Genomic DNA, 19,255 nt, shown 5'->3' with positions numbered 1-19,255 from the left:
ATCTGTCCACAAAATCTAGCTGTGACACTTGTATCCCCCTGTTGCCTACCCAAAACAAAGATTATGTGCCCCTGCCCGCTGCTCTGTGGCAGCAGATGCACCTCTTTCCAGGTTCCCTTCTTTAGTTCCTGCGAGTCTCCAGACCCCTCCACCAGATCAGGGCTGATACAGTCCCAGCGACAGTACATGTGGGCGGAGCAGGAAGAGAACATCACACGGCAGCATCAATCATTGGTTACTGCCCAGCACACAGCAGGCAGAGTGAAGATGTGTGGCATGGATGGCAGACTGGATCCTCCTACTGTAAATCCCGACAGTTCTGCATTCCATACTGTGCTGTTATCCTGCCCTGAACTTTTCAGTCCAGGTTTATTAAAAGTGAAAGTAAAATTCTTGAATAGGTTAGGAATTTAAGTGAGACTTTTCAGGGGCTGCAGTACTTTACATAGATCCACATACACATTATAGCTTATTAAAAATCATTATTTTTAGAAGCTATATGTATTAAATCCATGTAGCATCTGAAATGTCACACTAATTCCTAACCTATTCAAGAATCTAAACATTACACAGCGTCCCATGCTTTCAGGGCCCAGTTTCCACCAGGCGAAAGGCAACTGGTGCAGTCTGACTTGGAGCGGATTTTGCGCTTCGACTGTGCAAACAAACCCACCTCTGTGTTATATGCACATCTCCTCCGAGTCTCTTCTCCGGAGTTGTCCAGGCTCCGTCAGCAATGGGGCCGGAATGTTCCGGAACTAGACTCTGAGGACTGGGTGGATGTATGGGACTTCCCCATTTAAAATACTGGTCTCCCTGAGAGATCGCCTCATTCAATACAAGATTGACACAGAGCGTATCTCACTCCCGCCCGGGTGTACCGGATGAGGTCTTCCCTCTCCCCGGAGTGCCGGCGTTGTGACCATGCTCAAGGGGACTACATTCATATTTTCTGGTCCTGCCCGGTCATAACAGTTTTTCGGTCACAAATCTTTCTGGAGGTGAATGAATTGTTCAGTATCTCTATTGTCCCGTCCCCAAGAATATGCCTGCTGGGGCTGGTGGAGGACCTGGTGCCCAGGGTGGCTGAGAGAACCCTGTTGGGTCTCTTGCTGTTCTATGCCAGGAAGTCCATCATCCTGTGCTGGAAGCGTAGGGCCCCTCCCTCATTGGGTCTATGGAAAACACTTGTCAATAATGTGATACCCTTATGCAAAGATACCTATGTACACAGAGGCTGTCCGAAAAAATATGACAGAGTCTGGTCTAAATGGTTGGCAGAACCTTCCACCGCAGCAGCAGATTAGGAGGCTTCTTTGATTTCTGATAGCGTTGCTTGAAGTCTTGCTGAACCGTCCCCTGTTAGCACAACAACTTAGGTGAACATGTTTCACTATCATCCTACCCCTGGAGCTTGAGCCAGACCACCTCATAGATGATGGTTTATTATGGTAGTCGCTAATTCTCTAACATGTCTTGGTTCTGTACTGCTACCTTGCGACCCCTACGCGGGTCCTGGCCGTGTTGTAAGCCAGATGTTGGCTGTTCTATTGTACGTTTGTATTGTCTATGTGTTTTTACAAATAAAATTAAAAAGATTTTCCAAAAAATACATTACACAGCAAATGATGTGATTTCTTTCTTCTCTCAGCCCAACTCCAAAAAAGTAAAGAAGTCCACTCTTGCAGTGTGGAAGAGTGGGAAGATATACCGTATTTATCTGCGTATAACACGCACCCTTTAAGGAAAAAAACTTTCCACAGCCCCCTGCGTATAACACGCAGGCACAGTTTACCCTCTATTTTCAGGGTAAAAAAGTGAGTGTTATACGCCAATATAGTAACTTTTTACTTCAGCCAGCTCCAGTGCTCTCCTCCTCCCTAGACATCACATATACAGGAAGATTAACCCCGTATGGTCCAGAGTGGAGGCCGCAGTGACCACTGTCACTACCAACTTACACAGTAGCTGCAGATAACCAGTAGCAGAAGTGCGGGGAGCCTGCTGAAGCAAAGGATAACATAAAGCTGGGTACACAAGGATCAAAATTCATCTGGTTCACCAGAGGCTGAATTTGTATCTGTGTGTAGCCCTCCGTTAGGCAGAAACCGATTGTTATATCATCTTCTGCTGGAAATCCTTTTTTTAATTAGCTGCTTGCAGCCATACAGCAGCAGTGCTGATCAGCAACAGCCCCCGCTGTCAGAATACAATGTCCCTCTGAGGGGGGGTTCCCACATTCACCCATTTTGTGTGGATGAAGGAATCCGTCAGCCACTTGCTTGAGCCCCATCTTCATCCAGCAATGTGCACAAAAGCAGTTTCTCTCTAACGGACGGTTTGTTTTTAATGGACCGTTTTGAAGCACTGGGAGTTTGGTCCAATATACCGTATTTTCCGGCGTATAAGACAACTTTTTGCATCTAAAATCATGCCCCAAAAGTCGGGGGTGGTCTTATACGCCGGGTACCTGTCTGTCAGACGGCGGCCATCCATTATTCAAAAGCCACGCCTCCTCCTCCTCCTCAGACTGTTCCGTGATAGGCAGAGCCTCTGTTCAGTGTTCCGCCTATCACGGATGCCTTCTCATCCTCGGCCGAGAGGATATCCGTGATAGACGGAACACTGAACAGAGGCTCTGCTGGGAAAATTAGTGTTCCGCCTATCACGGAACAGTCTGTGGAGGAGGCGCGGCTTTTGAATAATGGACGCCCGCAGCCTGAGAAACTTTGCAAACAGGAGAAGGTAGGAAGATCGTCGAGGCAGGCATACTGGCACAGTGAGGCAGGCATACTGGCACAGTGAGGGGTTGTCTTATACAGTGAGTATATCCCAAAACCAGCATTTTAGCTGGGAAATTAGGGGGTCGTCTTATACGCCACCAAATACGGTACACGCGATATTTAATTGAATATTTTACGCGTTGTTCGCATTATATATGTTTTTTTATTCTGCGTACAGCATGTTGTTTGCAGAACTGGTATTTTGGTTCCGTATTCATGTGATCTACATAATTCACTTGGTCATACTTGACATGAGTTAACCACTTCAGCCCCCAAAGGATTTCCCCCCTTAATGACCAGGCCAGTTTTTTGCGATACGGCACTGCGTTGCTTTAACTGACAATTGCACGGTTGTGCGAGGCTGTACCCAAACAAAATTCTAAAGGTCTAATTTTTTCATCAGTTTAGGCCGATATATATTCTTCTACATATTAAAAAAAATATTACAATATTGATTGGTTTGTGCAAATGTTATCGCATCTACAAACTATGGGATAGATTTAGGGACTTTTATTTTGTTTTTATTGTTTTTACTGGTAATGGCAGCGATCTGCGATTTTTTGTGAGACTGCCACATTGCGGCAGACAAATCCGACCCCAAATGACACTTTTTGGGGACCAGTGACATTACACGGATCAGTGCTATAAAAATGCACTGGCAGTGAAGGGGATAAAGGGAATGCGAAGTAAATTTTTTTAAAATAACAAACATGTTATACTTACCTCCACTGTGCAGTTCGTTTTGCACAGAGTGTCCCCGATCCACGTCTTCTGGGGTACCTCGGCGGCTGTCTCGGCTCCCCCTTGCAAGAACTCATCTTCATGCGAGCGAGCTTGCATGGTGATGAGTTGTTGCGGGCGCGCTCCTGTGATGCGGCCATAGCTGCTCACTGTATCACTCGGGCCCCCCTGTCATTGGATATGATTGACAGCAACGTGAGCCAATGGCTGCGCTGCTTTCAAACAATGAATGACCCCTGAAGCCGACCGAGAAGCCTGCGTGTTCACGGCGCAGGACTTTCAAAGGGTCACGCAAGTAAAAAGGGGCTGAGGGGGGCTATTCCTCAGATGGTTTTTCATATTAATGCATTAAAGGTGAAAACTTTTATAACCCCCTTTAAGTGAGTTCCCTGGGTGTGTTCTAACTGTGGGGGGGGGGGGGGGTGGACTCACTGGGAACAGAAGATCTCCGACATGTCATCTGGCAGAACGGGGAATCGCCTTGTTTAAATGGGTAGTTCCCCATTCTGCCTCTGTACACAGAGATCGCAGGTCGCTGGCGGACAGCGAGTACACCGGACCCAAAGGCACGCTCATGCCCGCTATCCCCTGTGCAAAGACCGACGTACGCCTAAGGCGGTTTGCGCAGGAAAGCCAACCTGCCAAAGTATAATGACAGCAGCTGGTCGGCAAGCGGTTAATGACACATACACTAAATTTGATATCATTTATAGTGGGCACTGGTATGGGTATCTAGGGTGTATCTGGTCTCTGTAGTGTACCACTCTTGACATTGTACATTACTGTGCATACACCTTACCTCTGCATGTTTTCTTCTCCTGACTACTGCACATTGTACATTATCTTTGCTCCAGATCCTTGGAATTTGTCAATTATTCAACCCTGCCCTCTGCACTCTGTATGTAGGTATAACGATCGTGTGTGTGGGGCATGTGGGGGGCAGCTTGGCATGTTCTCCCTGGGCACTGGTTGACCTTCTCCCAGCATTGATTATTAAATTGGATATAAAAATCAGCCTGGTATATGAAGCCCTGTAGGATGTGATCATTTGAACGTGTATTAATCCTTAGCACCCAACACAACTTATAGCAGACATGACAGCACAGCAGAATATGACTGCTTGTCTATTTATGATTGAAAAATGTAGTGTCCATCCCTACAATGCACTGACACAATAACATGGGTGAGGCCTACAGCAAAGACAACACTGTCCCGGTATATGTCTAAGTCAGGCCGCCCGGCCCTTACTCTACAGCCCCCCAACATTCCCCAACAGCCCACAATGCCCCTCTCACCCTCCGGGAGACGGTCTTCTTCCGCCAGTTACCGCCGCTGCACCAAGCCGTCACGTGTCCTACCGGGAGTGAAGCAGAAGGGGAGGAGTTACTTACTAAAAGGGAGGAAGCGGTTCCAGCAACTCCACCCTGAGCGGGCACGTCCCCCACGTCAATCCCGATTGGCTGCCGCGGGCAGCCTCGGCGGGACTAATGCCAATCGGTGGCCTGTGAATGGTTGGAGCTGCTGTCACTCCTGCGTTGGGCGGAGACCTTCCAGGACCTTCTCTTCGTGGATAGCAGCGATTCGTTGGCGAAAGCGCTGAGCTTTGACAGGTGATTGGCTGCGGGAGACGGAGAAGGAAGAACAGTGATGCGGGAAGAGGAAATGAGCTAGTAAACGGTTCTTCTTTCTAGAGCTCCATTCATTCGTGTTCTGATAGGATTGTGTATGTGCGGCTGGGAAGGAGCTGTCCCAGGATACAGCAAGGCAGGGCATAGAGTTAGCAGAGATTCTTATTACTGCTCCATATCATTGGGGTGTCAGTTATAATATATATATATATACATACACATACATAAGCATGCACCCAACCCCCCACAGGAAGTCTGGCATGACAGTCACTTGTGATGCAATGTGTCCAATGACAACTAGAAACATGGCATTGTTCCCATTCATTAGAATCCTGCAAAATACAAATGACCTTTAGAAGCTGATCGCTTGCTTTAGGCAGTAAAACGATTATTTATTGCAGCTCCATACACATCAATGTGGGTCATTGGTGAAAGTAGAGATGGGGCTATATAACTCTTTCATTGCCAGATCCATTTTTGATTTTTTTTGGCACAGACATTTAAAAAATAAAATTTTAAGTCTGAAGATTATTTAACCGCCTCCCCACATAAAAAAAAAAAAACATTTTATATATATATATATATATATATATATATATATATATATATATATCTTTATATGTATCTGTTTGGTTGACCACGTGATCTCAATCTATTATTATTATAGAAAAAAAGAATATGAAAATTTTTATTTTTGAAAAAAATATATTTTTAATCTCTTCAATACCAGGCACTTTCGCACCAGGCACTCTTCAGCTTTCAGCGCTGTCGCATTTTGAATGACAATTGCGCGGTCATACAACACTGTACCCAAACTAAATTTATTTATAATTTTCTTCCCACAAGTAGAGCTTTCTTTTGGTGGTATTGGATGACCACTGGGGTATTTCTTTCTTTCTAAACAAACTAAAAAAGACCGAAATTTTTTAAAACAAAAAAGTTTTTATTCGTTTCGGTTATAAAATGTTGTTTTTTCCTTCACTGACAGGCACTGATATGCAGCACTGATGGCCACCAATAGGTGGCTCTGACAAGCGGCTCTGATGGGCGGTACTTATTGGCACTGGCAGGTGGCACTGATGGGCAGCACTGATGATGAGGTTCTGACAGGTGTGACTGTAGGACACTGGCAATGTGATGGGCACTGACTGGCACTGTGGTGGGCACTGATTGGCACTTTATTGGGCACTGACAGGCGATCATGAGGGGGCAATGACTGCCAATGATGGGTACCTTTTGGGTAACTGTGGTGGCACATCTGATGGGGTCGTGCTGATAATCAATGTGCTGATTATCAGCACAGACCCCCCTCTGACAGAGAGAGACGTCGATCGGCTCTTCCTGTCAGCGCAAATTGAGGGATGCCGTTTACTGGCACTTCCTGGTTCATCCGATGATTAGCTGTGATTGGTCACAGCTGATCATGTGGTAAGAAGCCCCTGTCAGAGGCTTCTTACCACGATCTGAGATGCAGCGTGTCAGAGTGACATGCTGCACTCACGAATGCCGCTCTGCGTGCCCCCGCGGGAGCACGCTGGCTTGTTATCCTGCTGGGCGTCATATGATGCCCAGTCAGGATAACAGAACCACTTCCCGGCCATCAAGCTGCTATAGGCCGGGCAGGAAGTGGTTAATCTATATTTCTATCTGTTTGGCTGATTACATTCAATATTATTAATAATATTAAATAAGGCTCATGTGATCAGCCAAAAAAATTGAAATTAAGATTTATAAAGTATATATTTGGTTTCAATAATTTCTCATAAAAAATAAATACAAATAAAGATGTTAGTGGCAGTTGAGGTGACAGGCTGCAAACTCCCGAAACACCCCGGCCTCCCCAGGGCATCTTCCGTGAGGCCGGTGCAGGAGTAGTTGGGGAACGCTGCCCTAGCGGCTTAAAGCAGAGTTCCACCCAAAAGTGGAACTTTCGCTCATTTGTCTCCTCCCCCCTGACAGGTATCCTGTCCCCACCTCCGGGAGTCCAGGCCATGGCAACTTACACCAGCGGCTCCCTCCTCCTTCCCCTGCTGCCAGGCCAGTAGGAGAGTGCAGCGGTGCCTCACGCATGCGCAGTAGGGACTTGGCGTGAAGCCTTACTGGCAATGGCGGCGGCAGCATCCGACAGCAGATGGAAACATCAGCTGCAGTGCCGACATCGCTGGACCTTCGCTTTAAGGACCACCCCATGCACATATACTGTGGAAGGGCGACCCTTTAACGCAAAATCACATTCCTTTTACGTGATTTTTTTCTTCCGCATTTGGGGTGCACACACGCACCGCCAGAGCCCCGCTCCTGCTGTAATTGGACACAGCGGGAGCCAATCAACATGTCCGGGAGGCCTGATGTCTGCTGGGACCCATCGATCTTTTCCAAGGCAGATTGCCGTTCTGTGACAGGTGAAGAGAGAGATCTTGTGTTTCTGCTAAGCAGGAACACTGATCTCTGTCTTCTTACAGTACAAGCACCCCCCACACAGTTATAACGCATTAGTACAATGATTGTGCATAATTTTTAGTACTGATTACTGTATTGGTGTCACTGGTCCCCAAAAAAGTGTCGCTTAGTGTCAAATTTGTTCACCGTAATGTCGCAGTTCCGCTATAAGTCACCGTTTGCTGCCATTACTAGTAAAAAACAACAATAAAAATTCAATAAAAACATCCCATAGTTTGTAGACGCTTTAATTTCTGCGCAAACCCATCAATATACGCTTATTGGGATTTCTTTACCAAAAATATGTAGCAGAATACATATTGGCCTAAATCGATGAAGAAATTAGATTTTTTTAATTGTTTAATTGGGTTTTTTGTTTATAGCGCAAAAAAAAAAACTGCATAGGTGATCCAATACCATACCACCAAAAGTAAGCTCTATTTGTGGGTACAGCTTTGCACAACTTCGCAATTGTCAGTTAAAGTAACGCATTGCTGTATCGCAAAAAACGGCCTGGTCATGAAGGGGTAAAACTTTCTGGGGCTGAAGTGACTAGAGAATAAAATGGTGATAGTTCCAGATTTTTATGTCACACAATAGTGCAACGATTAATGAAACACAATTTTTCAGTAAAAAAAAATACACAAAAGGTAATTTTAGGGCACATAAAACACAATAACTTACCCAATTTTTGGGCAAAAAATCAAAGATGAGGTTGTACCGAGTAAAGGGATACAAAACATGTCAAGCCTTTAAATTTCATGTGCCTGTTATATGGCAACAAACTTCAGTACCCTGTATTTTTCATAGGCAAAACTTTAACCACTGGCCGGCCACGCTATAACTGAAAGACGGCTACAGGGTAGTTGTCCAGTTCTGGGAGGGCGTCCATGATTGTCCTCCTACAACCCCACCCCCTGGGGTGCACCTTATGACTGCTGTGTCCTTTCAACACAACTGATTACAGATGGCAATAAAGGGCAAAACACAGTGGCCCTTTACCATGTGATTAGCTGTGTCCAATCACAGCTGATCACATGTAAACAGACTTGCGGGTTATCATCAGTCCTTTCCTCACACGCTTTATCCGTATGAGAGCCGATAACCGGCAATACTGTCAGTATATTGTTTACACCATTGTTTCTCAAACTTTTTTGCAGCACACCAAAAAGATCTAAAAAATTTCACGGCACACCTGAAAAGATTTAACAATTTTTGTGGTGAAGAACTTATTTATTTTTACATAATATATATTTAATTTTAAATTTAATAAGAAGGATGTGCCTGCTTTCGAGAGCAAATCAGATTGAAGAGATTGTAATCCTTTGTACTTTCGCTTGCTTCCTTGCTTTTCATTTACCAGTTTCTCTTTCAGAGTTCCAGACTTGATTAGGTATTTCTTCATCAATAAGCAATGAACAAACTTTATTTATAAGTATCAAAGTTGGAATGGAACAGTCTCCATTATTATAATATAATTAAAGCGATCATGTTCTCCTTAGATCTCGCACAAGTCTCGCGTTAGGAAAGGAACCAATGAATGACAGACTGACAGAGATTGCTTTTTATATGTTACTTTAACTTTTGCGACATTGATATACCATTATATTTTTTGATATGTTCAAGGTTTCAAAACGCTAGCAATTTTAAATATTTTTCAAAACTCCCACGGCACACCTGCAAATGTCCTGTGGCTTGCTAGTGTGCCACAGCACACAGTTTGAGAATCACTGGTTTACACTGATCATTAGTGCCCATTGGTGCAGCCCTCATCAGTGGACATCAGTGAAGAAGCAAAAAATTATTTATTTGCAAAATTTTATAACAAAGTTATGCCCCGTACACACCATCACTTTATGTGATGAAAAAAAACGACATTTTCTGTGAAGTAAAAAATGACGTTTTTGAAACTTAAATTTTCAAAGACGAAGTTGCCTACACACCATCGTTTTTCTCACAATGTTCTAGCAAAGCGAGGTTACGTTCCACCACGTTTTTCCATTGAAGCTCGCTTCATAAGTAGCTTCTGGGCATGCGCGGGTGTAAAAAAGTCTTTTTAAACAACGTTTTTTGCTACACACGGTCAATTTCTGTGAAGTAAAAAACGACGTTTTGAAAAACGACACATAAAATTGAAGCATGCTTCAATTTTTTTGGGTCGTTTTTTAGAAGACATAAAACGACGTTTTCCCCCACACACGGTCAATTAAAGTGACGTTTTTAAAAACGTCATTTTTTTTCATCACATAAAGTGATGGTGTGTACGGGGCATTAGAAAAACGTTTTCCTTTTCTTTCTATTTCTTTTTTATTTTCTTTTTTGTTTGTTTTGCAAAAAATAAAAACCCCAGTGGTGATTAAATACCACCAAAAGAAAGCTCTGTCTCAAAAAAATTATGAAAATGGCAAATGGGTAGTGTTTTATGACTGCGCAATTGTTATCCAATTTGCAAGAGCGCTGAAAGATGAAAATTTGTCATGGGTAGGAAGGGGGTAAAAGTGCCCGGTATTGAAGTAGTTAAAACCATTGATATGTTTAGAGTTAAAGAGGAGGTCCGGAAAAAAAAAATTAAAAGCCAATATCTACTGGCTTTTAATAAATGGACACTTACCTGTCTTGGAGTCCAGCGATGTCGGCAGTAGGGTTCCCGGCGTGAAGCCGAAAGGCTACACTGCCGACCGCCATTGCGTATGCGCGAGGCCCTGCTCTTCTCTCCTATTAGCCCGGCAGCCAGGGGAGTAGGAGGAGGGAGCCCCGCGGTGACGCCGCGGCTGGACTCCCGGAAGTGGTAAAGGATACCTGTCAAAGACAGATATCCTGTACCCCCTCCCCCTGAAAGGTGCCAATTGTGGCACCGGAGGGGGGGAAGAATCCGATGAGCGGAAGTTCCACTTTAGGGTGGAGCTCTGCTTTAATTATGAATAATGGGCCTAAAATTATTGCTTCCACTCCAAAATGCATTGTGATTTGTATTATTTGTAGTGCAATCAACATTTTTATTTGTAGACACTCCCAACACATGTATTTGTATTTGTACGTGGGCGGAGGCTCAAACTTTTTTTGGGGGGGGGGATTTTTAATGCTTAGGTGTAATTTTTTTTCCCAATACTCTCTCTTTTAAGAGAACTCAAAGAAAATACAGACACCAATGACAAACGTCCAAATATATCACCACATTAGAAAATTACGGCACTCGGAAAACAAGGTCATGAGCAATAAACAAATCATGAAAAGATTGTTCCTGAATTCCCCGACACTAAAGAGTCTCTGTACCCTGTGAGGATTAGTTTTATTACACGATAAATACAGAACCAAGCAAAGAGATCATGAAAAGGGAGAAGACAATACAGAGGGGAAAAAGGGGGGGTGGAGGGAAATGGGACAAGGAAGGTTAGGTCAGAGGTTATAACAAGAAAAGGGGGCCAGTCAAACCGAGGTTTCGTTTTTTACACTTTTTTTCACTACATTTTTTCCCATCACATAGGGGACAACATGTCCACTATGGGAGGGATTCTTGCATCACATCCTTTGTGTTGATTGTTGATGCAGGGATCTGTCAGTTTTTTTTTTTTGCTCAACCCGCTGATTGAACAAAAAAAACTGAACATGTATACTTATTTTTTTTTTTTATATTTTATTTAAAACATGAAACGGTAATTCCAAGATATTACAGCAATAATTTGCACTCTACAACACATTCCAATAAATTGCATGTGACATGTGTATACTTTGTTTAAACAATTATTTTATATCCAATCAGACAGGCCCCTGAACAACATAGTTCTTAGTAGATCTAAAGCTGGCCATACACTATTCAATCTAATTGTGCAATCTCTGTACAATCTCCTTTAGACTTATCAAAACGATGTAAAAGGAGACATTGTCACAATTAAGTTGTATGGACACAAGTAGTTACGGACAAAAGTACTTATGGATACAATAGCATTTGTATGCTATTTTGTCCATATAGCTGCTATTGTGCCCATATAGATGCATAATAGCAGCTATATGGATACAACAGCATCTACTGTATATGGCCAGAATAACTTCTTTATGCTGTTGTGCCCATATAGATGCTGTTATACAGCTATATGGGCACAATAGCAGCTATATGGGCAAAATAGCACCTATAACAGGGCTAATAACCAGCTTTCACACTGATGCGCTGCGGGTGCCATAGCCATAGACTTCTATGATATCCTGCGGGTTTGGTGTGTTTTTAGAAAGCTCACCAAACTCCCAGGATATCATAGAAGTCTAAGGCAAAACGCAGCTAACCCGCAGGAAGTTCGTAGGTGCATCATTGTGAAAGCAACCTTCTTGGGGGCTCAGGACAGTAAGGGCTTATTTGCAGTTTGGGGGGGCAGTAAAACCCCATAGTTGAGCTGTGTTTTTACCACCACTCCCCCCAACCACACTCCCTTTAGCTGCAGTAGCCAGGGGTGTACGCATGTTGCCACCGCAGCATGAGTGATACACCCTGTCATGCTTCTTGGGTGTAGCACCCACCCAGCATGACCCATTCAAGTGGTTAAAGCAGACTGTGAGGAGGCATTGTATCACCTCCCCACGAGCTGCTTTAACCCCTTGGACCCACAGCTTGCAGAGGGGCAACATTTACTGGAATGGGTCGCGCTTGACGGGCAGTAGCGATATGCGAAAGTCACAAGGGTTATCATTCCTGCTGCGGAATGACACCTTTGGCTGCTGCGTCTGCAGCTAAAGGGGGTAGGGATTGGGAGTGCGAAAACCAGGGTTTTTCCACCCCCCACCCTTACGTGTGAACAAGCCTTAAGAATGTCTCTGCCAAATGATCTCATTCACAAGTGCATCAGGCCCTGCTGCTCCTCTGAAAAGCGATCTGACTGTGTTTGACAGATGGTGATGAGACAATGGGGGTTATTTACTAAAGGCAAATCCACTTTGCACTACAAGTGCAAAGTGCACTTGAAATTGCAGTCACTGTAAATCTGAGGGGTAGATATGAAATGAGGGGAAGCTCTGCTGATTTTATCATCTAATCATGTGCAAGCTAAAACTATGTTTTTTATTTTCATTGCATGTCTCCCTCGGATCTAAAGCAACTGCACTTCCAAGTTTGCACTTGTAGTGCAAAGTGGATTTGCATTTCGTAAATAACCCCCAATATGTTGCCTCCTCACTGCCTGTTTTTTTAAACTTTAATTGCTATGCAATGCATGTGATTGTGGTGCAGTAGTACAGAAATTAAAGGTTTAAATCAGACAGCGAGGAAGTGACATGACCTCCTGACCACCTGTCAAACACCTCTGAGAAGCAATCCGAGCGTGTAAACTTTTCAGAGGAGTGTCAATGATTGTTGCACTTAGGATGCCCTAAGAAAGGAAAGACAGTAATACAAAAATGCATTGTAGATTAGTTTTGGGCGAATTCTAAGGCTCCCGGGGATGATGGTCTTTCTATGGACGTTTTTAAACAATATGGGGGAATTATCTTGCCGCGCCGGTTAAAGGTCCTTAATTATGCTAAAGATTGCCAGAGTCTGCCTGACTCCATGACTAGAGCTAGTATTGTACGTCTATTAAAACCGGGTGAAGACCCATTGGATCCAGGCTCATACAGACCAATATCAAAGCAAAATCAAATTGAGCGATATCAAAATTCTGGCAAAGGTCTTGAACCTGCGACTTAACAGGGCCATCTCCTCCATTATTCACTCGGACCAGTCAGGATTTATGCCCCAGAAGTCCACAGCCATTAACCTCCATAGACTTTTCCTGAATCTCCAGACGCAGTCAGAAAACATGGGGGATAGGGCCTTACTGTCACTAGATGCTCATAAGGCATTTGACAGCATTGAATGGGAGTACCTCTGGGCTGTCATGGGCAAATTTGGCTTTGACGAGGGGTTCCTGTCCTGTGAGCTGCTGTACTGCTCACCTAGGGCAGTCATTAGAGAGGCGGGACACTTTTCTGAACCATTTACCCCACATAGGGGCACTCATCAGGGGTGCCCACTGTCCCCACTCCTCTTTGCCATCACCATTGAGCCCATGGCAGCCTTGATTAGAGCAAACCGGGGAGTGCAAGGAATATGGAGAGATTCAGGAGAAACTAATGTTATATGCTGACGACACCATGCTACTTCTGGGGGACACAGATGACTCCCCGGGGGAGGCTATGGCGGTGCTTGGCAGATTTGGGACCTATTCAGGACTTGTCATCAATTGGACCAAGTCTTTACTCCTGCTGCTGGATGCTAAACTGGACAGCGGGGTGCGGACAATACACAAGGTACCGGTGTCTGCCGGTTTCAAATATTTAGGATTTCAGATCACTTCAGAACCGCGCGATTTTATCTCTCTTAACCTGACCCCACTGTTAGATAGAATCCGAGATAGAGCCAAAATATGGTCCCGCCGTAAGATATCCCTGGTGGGAAGGATTAATCTAATAAAGATGAATTTTATGCCCCAGCATTTATATCTCCTGCACAACACACCCATGGTGATCCCTCTAAAAAAAATCTGAATTATTAATTCCTTTTTAGGGCCTTCATATGGCTTGATAAACTCCCTAGGGTGAAGTTGGAACAATTACAAAAACCCAAGGAAGCGGTTGGCCTTGCCCTCCCTAACCCATGGGTCTATTATTTGGTGGCTCGGGCACAACATATAGCCTGGGCTATGGGGGAAGGAAACGTACAACCTAACCCCATTAAGCCCCTAATTTGCCATGTCACGGGCCTCGACAACGTGCCCACTGGTATGGAGGCCCTGGCATATGCAAAGTCCAATAAATGATTTCCCACATACTGTCAGGGCTAGGCTCAGCCCTTCCTTCTCTGAGCTGGCCGCTCAGCTGTCAGCCAATTGCCAGCTCCTTTCTCTCCACAGTGACTCACCTGTTGATGATCTGCTCGTCAGTCCTGCCTACTCAAAGCCTTCCAGCTCACTTCATCTCTGCCTTCGCCTTTGTCAACATCGCAGAGACTTTCTCCTGTGTTTCTGTTGTGGACTTGCTCAGCTGGTGTTCCTTCTGGCTCCTGATCCTGCTTGTTAGACTATTACGTTTGTCTCTGGCTCTCTTGGCCGACTAACTGGTCTGGTTACTGAACTCTGGCTTGTTTGACTACGCTTACTCCATTTACCTTTTTATTATTATTATTATTAAACAAGTGTGATTTAATTGTACTTCTGTACAGGCGACAAAACGCTCAGGTGTGAATGCAGCCTAACACACATGAGACAAATATTTACAGCGGGTTCACTGATTCCCTTGCAGCTGAGGGAGCAATTTCACCTCCCGCAATTAATGCTCTTTTATTATAGGCAGTTGCAACATGCGGTGAGAGCGCAGGCTGGGAGGACCCCGTGGACTCTCTCACAGACACCGATACTGAACTTTGGCTTGTTTGACTACGCTTACTCCATTTACCTTTTTATTATTATTATTATTATTAAACAAGTGTGATTTAATTGTACTTCTGTCTCGGTCTGATTAATTGTTTCTGACATATACGTCTTGATGCAAAAAATATGGAATAAACTTAGACAACTACAGGATGTAGAGGGATTCACAAGGTATAGTCCGATATGGGCCAATAGGTACTATGAGGAGTTGCTATCACTGGATTGTGGCGCGCGGTGGAGGAGGTACGGAGTTACACACATGAGACAAATATTTACAGCGGGTTCACTGATTCCCTTCCAGCTGAGGGAGCAATTTCACCTCCCGCAATCAATGCTCTTCTATTATAGGCAGTTGCAACATGCGGTGAGAGCGCAGGCTGGGGGGACCCTGTGGACTCTCTCACTGACACCGATATTCCGATATTTGACTGAATTATGCCAGTTAAAGGGCTTCATTTCTAGAACCTATTCCTTGATTCTTAATATTTACCTGGGGGGATTTCCCCTTGCAGCGTCGAGTAAATGGGAGAAAGACGTGGGAACGTTCGAGGATGAACAATGGGAGGAAGCACTCCAGGCAGTACAACTTTGTTCCTTAAATGTGGCTGTTCTTAGAGTACATTATACGCCTGACAGACTGTTTTAGGATGGGAGTGAGACCGGATTCTAACTGCCCCAGGTGTACGAGAGATGATGGGGACCTAATACATTTGCTATGGAGGTGCCCCAAACTTAATTTATTCTGGATAGGGGTTTTAGCCACCGTTAACAGAGTATATCAGACCTCCATACCCACAGACCCCGAAACCATGGATACTTGGGATATTAGATGACATACCCATGGAAGACAATTTTAAACAGGCCATAAAAAGGGCTCTGTTTCAGGCCCGTAAGCTGATCCTTAGACACTGGAAAGTGGTGGGGCCCCCAACGTTAAAGGAATGGATTGCCCAAATGGGTGAAACCATAAGGCTGGAGAAATATATCTATCAACATTAGCAAAAAGATTTGTTTTGGCATAGACTGTTGCTTTTGTGCTATTGTTATTTAAGTAAAGCTTTTGAAATTTTGCCTTTGGCTGGTCTGAAGTTACTAAAGGCGTTTATTGTAAAGTAACTGGCACACACAGTCTACAGCTCAAGTCTTTTAAACACATTGGGGTATGAAGCCATCAGTCCAAGATTTAATGCAGTGAGAAAACGCAAGTGGTTACCAAGGGTAATAAAGTTTTTTTAGCAGTCTGTCGTAAGTGTGTACACGTGACAGGTGGGATAACCTTCTGCTGGAAGAGTTGTTGTCGGCTCTCTCCGTGATCAGGTCCATCTCCCATAGCAATGGAAGCAGATCGGCACCACAGAGGTTCTCAGCCTTTGCACAGCTTCGGAAAAGGAATAGTTAAAAGGGGTTGTAAAGGTTCATTTTTTTTTAAAATAACAAACATACTTACCTCCACTGTGCAGTTTGTTTTGCACAGAGTGGCCCCGATCGTTCTCTTCTGGGGTCCCATGGCGGCTCTCGCGGCTCCTCCCCGAAGTAGCTATCCCCCTCTGAGAATCTCTCTCCCAAGGGGGTTACCTTTGCGGGAGTGCACATGTGTCATACAGTTAGCATTCATAGACGGCGAGTGTATGACTCGCCCCCGCCCCATGGCGGCCGCGTCATTGGATTTGATTAACAGCAGCGGGAGCCAATGGCTGCGCTGCTATCAATCTATCCAATCAATGCCGAGTCTCCATAGAGAAGAGGACGCCGGGGGACGCGCAGAGCAGGTGAACTGGCTTTAGGTAAGTAAAACTGGGGGGCCCGTGATAGCCAGGTGTTTTTTTCACCTTAATGCATAGGACTGCAGATCTAAATTGAGAGATCCTTCCACCCCTCGCCCTGCCGATAGGATGACGTGTCGGCTGGGTGGGCAGCGTTAGTTGCCGAGAGAGGTAGGAGTCCTGTTCAGGAGAGGCAGAGATAGGAATAGTTAAGTGTGATGTTAGAGAGGTAAGGGGGGGGGGTAGAATGCAGAGGGTTTTAATTTAGGAGACTGTGATTGCTAGGGGCACTGTAATATAAAGGGGACTGCACTGTAAAGTAGCACTGTAATCATTACAATGCAAACCCTATTATATCACATTCCCCCTGTTTACATCAGTGTCCAGAGTTCCCCTTTACATCACATTACAGTGTCCCCTTAACAGAGCAGTCACCATCACAATAATGTTAATAGGACTGCACTGTAAAGGGGCATTGTAATGTAAAGTAGGCTGTGATGTGAAGGGGAACTAAGGACACTGATATAAAGCAGGGAATGTGCTGTAAAGGGGAGTTGTGGTGTGAAGCAGGGCTAAGCACAGAATCCGTGAATATCCCATCCCCCGGCCTGTCCAACAACTCCACTGCTCCACCCCCCCCCCCCCCCCCACTCCGATCCCTGGGAAAATTGGCTGCCATGAAACCCTGGTGCCAAAAAGGTTGGGGACCATTAATCTACTGAGTCATGAGCGTGGCTCAAGTAAAGATACCCCATGTGTATGGTAGTGACCCTGTACAAAGTGCCTAGCGTAGCCCAGAAGAACCTCCTATGTGTTCCACACTTGGCACCCAGTAAGGAGGAGAACATGAAGAATGTGTGAACCGTTACCCCTACTCCCTTACACACAGCCACTGGCTTTATTGTGAAAGCATGCGGGTGAGTGGCCATGAATGCATAGTGTCCTTGTCCATGCAGTCACTGCGTATTAATCGATGTAAAAAAACCTGCATGTACGTAGCAGCTGCAGGTTAGAGACAGCAGCAAAAACAGGCCTATGGGCAGCCAGATGTAAAAGGACTTTTATCCAGTTACATAAGGCTACCTCCATTCTGTCATGTTTAGGTCTGAAACAATGAAAAGGAACGCATTTAAAAAAAAAAATCTGGATCTGGACAGACTCGGAAGTAGGCAGATGTTAATGTCCATCTACATTTACCTGCTCATAGACTTGCATGGGGTATCCAATCGGGTCACCCTAAAAACTGACAGACATGCCTGATCAAAGCGCATGTGAAATATCCTTATGTCGCGTACACACAACCGTTTTTCATGACCAGAAAACTGCCATTTTTTTAGATTGGTCGTGAAAACCGGTCATGTGTATCCTTCATAGCAGTTTTCTCGACGAGAACTGCCCGCAAAAAAATTAGAACTTACTCTATTTTTTCTCGTTATTTTTCCCGTCGTTCTTTTTCTCATCGCGAAAACCGCTTGCGTGTATGCTTTTCTGAGGGGAAAAAAAACGCAGATGCTCAGAATCAAGTATGAGACGGGAGCACTGGTTCTGGTAAAACTAGCGTTTGTAATGGAGATAGCACATGTGTCACGCTGTAACGGACTGAAAAGCACGAGGCTGAAAAGCGCGAATCATCTCTCACCAAACTTTTACTAACACGAGGATCAGCAAAAGCAGCCCAAAGGGTGGCGCCAAATGAATGGAACGTCCCCTTTATAGTGCCGTCGTACGTGTTGTACGTCACTGCACTTTTCTCGAGTGTTTTTTTTTTCATGAACGTGTGTATGCAAGGCAGGCTTGAGAGGAATCGCGTCGAGAAAAACGTTTTTTTTTGCATGACAGGAAAAACAGTCGTGTGTACGCGGCATAAGTCATCTGTCACACAGGTGTCAGTGAAACAGTCTGGTAGCACACGGTATGTGTGAACAGCCGCAGCCAGCAGCAGGGTGACCTGATATGTACCTTGTACAAATCAAAGAACAGTGCTGTTTGCATGTAACTGCTTATGGTTAAACACCATTAGGGACTCTGACAGGCCGTGAATGCAGACATGAGACATGAATAGTGTTTCTGGCCACAGCTAATCATCTAGTTTGTATGTGCAAATAGTACAGATTGCTGCTGCATCTGAACACAGAAGCATGTTAACCATTATTTTCATGTTTGAATGAAGCCTTATACTCCCCTGCTTTCCCAGCAGTCAACACTCTGAACCAATTTCCAATACTCCTGGGATATGGGTGGGCCCTCAGCATCCTCACTTATATTGCAGGACCACTGGCTGTTGTTGAAATAGAAGTTCACTTCAAGATTTCTTAAGTCCCGACCTGCTGGACTGGCTGCGGGTGCCCTGATAGCTCAGGATCTCTGGAGGAAATTACAGTAGGGACTAGGGGGGTGGAGTGGGGAGGGATTCCAGAGTTAGTTCACATTTACATTTTTTTTCTGTAAAGGTGAACTAAACCTTTAAATCTACTATTTTTACGAAAGAAAAAATGGCTAAATAAAAGGGT

At 44.7% G+C, this 19,255-nt stretch overlaps 1 protein-coding gene across 2 annotated transcripts in view; it reads right to left on the bottom strand.

Annotated features, from left to right (window-relative positions):
- Nucleotides 1-4,919, bottom strand: part of CANX (calnexin) — an 89,952-nt gene extending 85,033 nt beyond the window's left edge. For both annotated transcript variants that reach the window (XM_040344979.1, XM_040344980.1), the window contains exon 1: nt 4,820-4,919. The gene's annotated coding sequence lies outside the window, so the exon portion shown is untranslated. The remainder of the gene's footprint in view (nt 1-4,819) is intronic.
- Nucleotides 4,920-19,255: the final 14,336 nt, after the last annotated feature.

Source organism: Rana temporaria, chromosome 3 (genome assembly GCF_905171775.1).
Source record: "Rana temporaria chromosome 3, aRanTem1.1, whole genome shotgun sequence".
Classification (NCBI taxonomy): Eukaryota; Metazoa; Chordata; class Amphibia; order Anura; family Ranidae; genus Rana; species Rana temporaria.
This window is presented reverse-complemented; position numbering and strand designations above follow the sequence as displayed.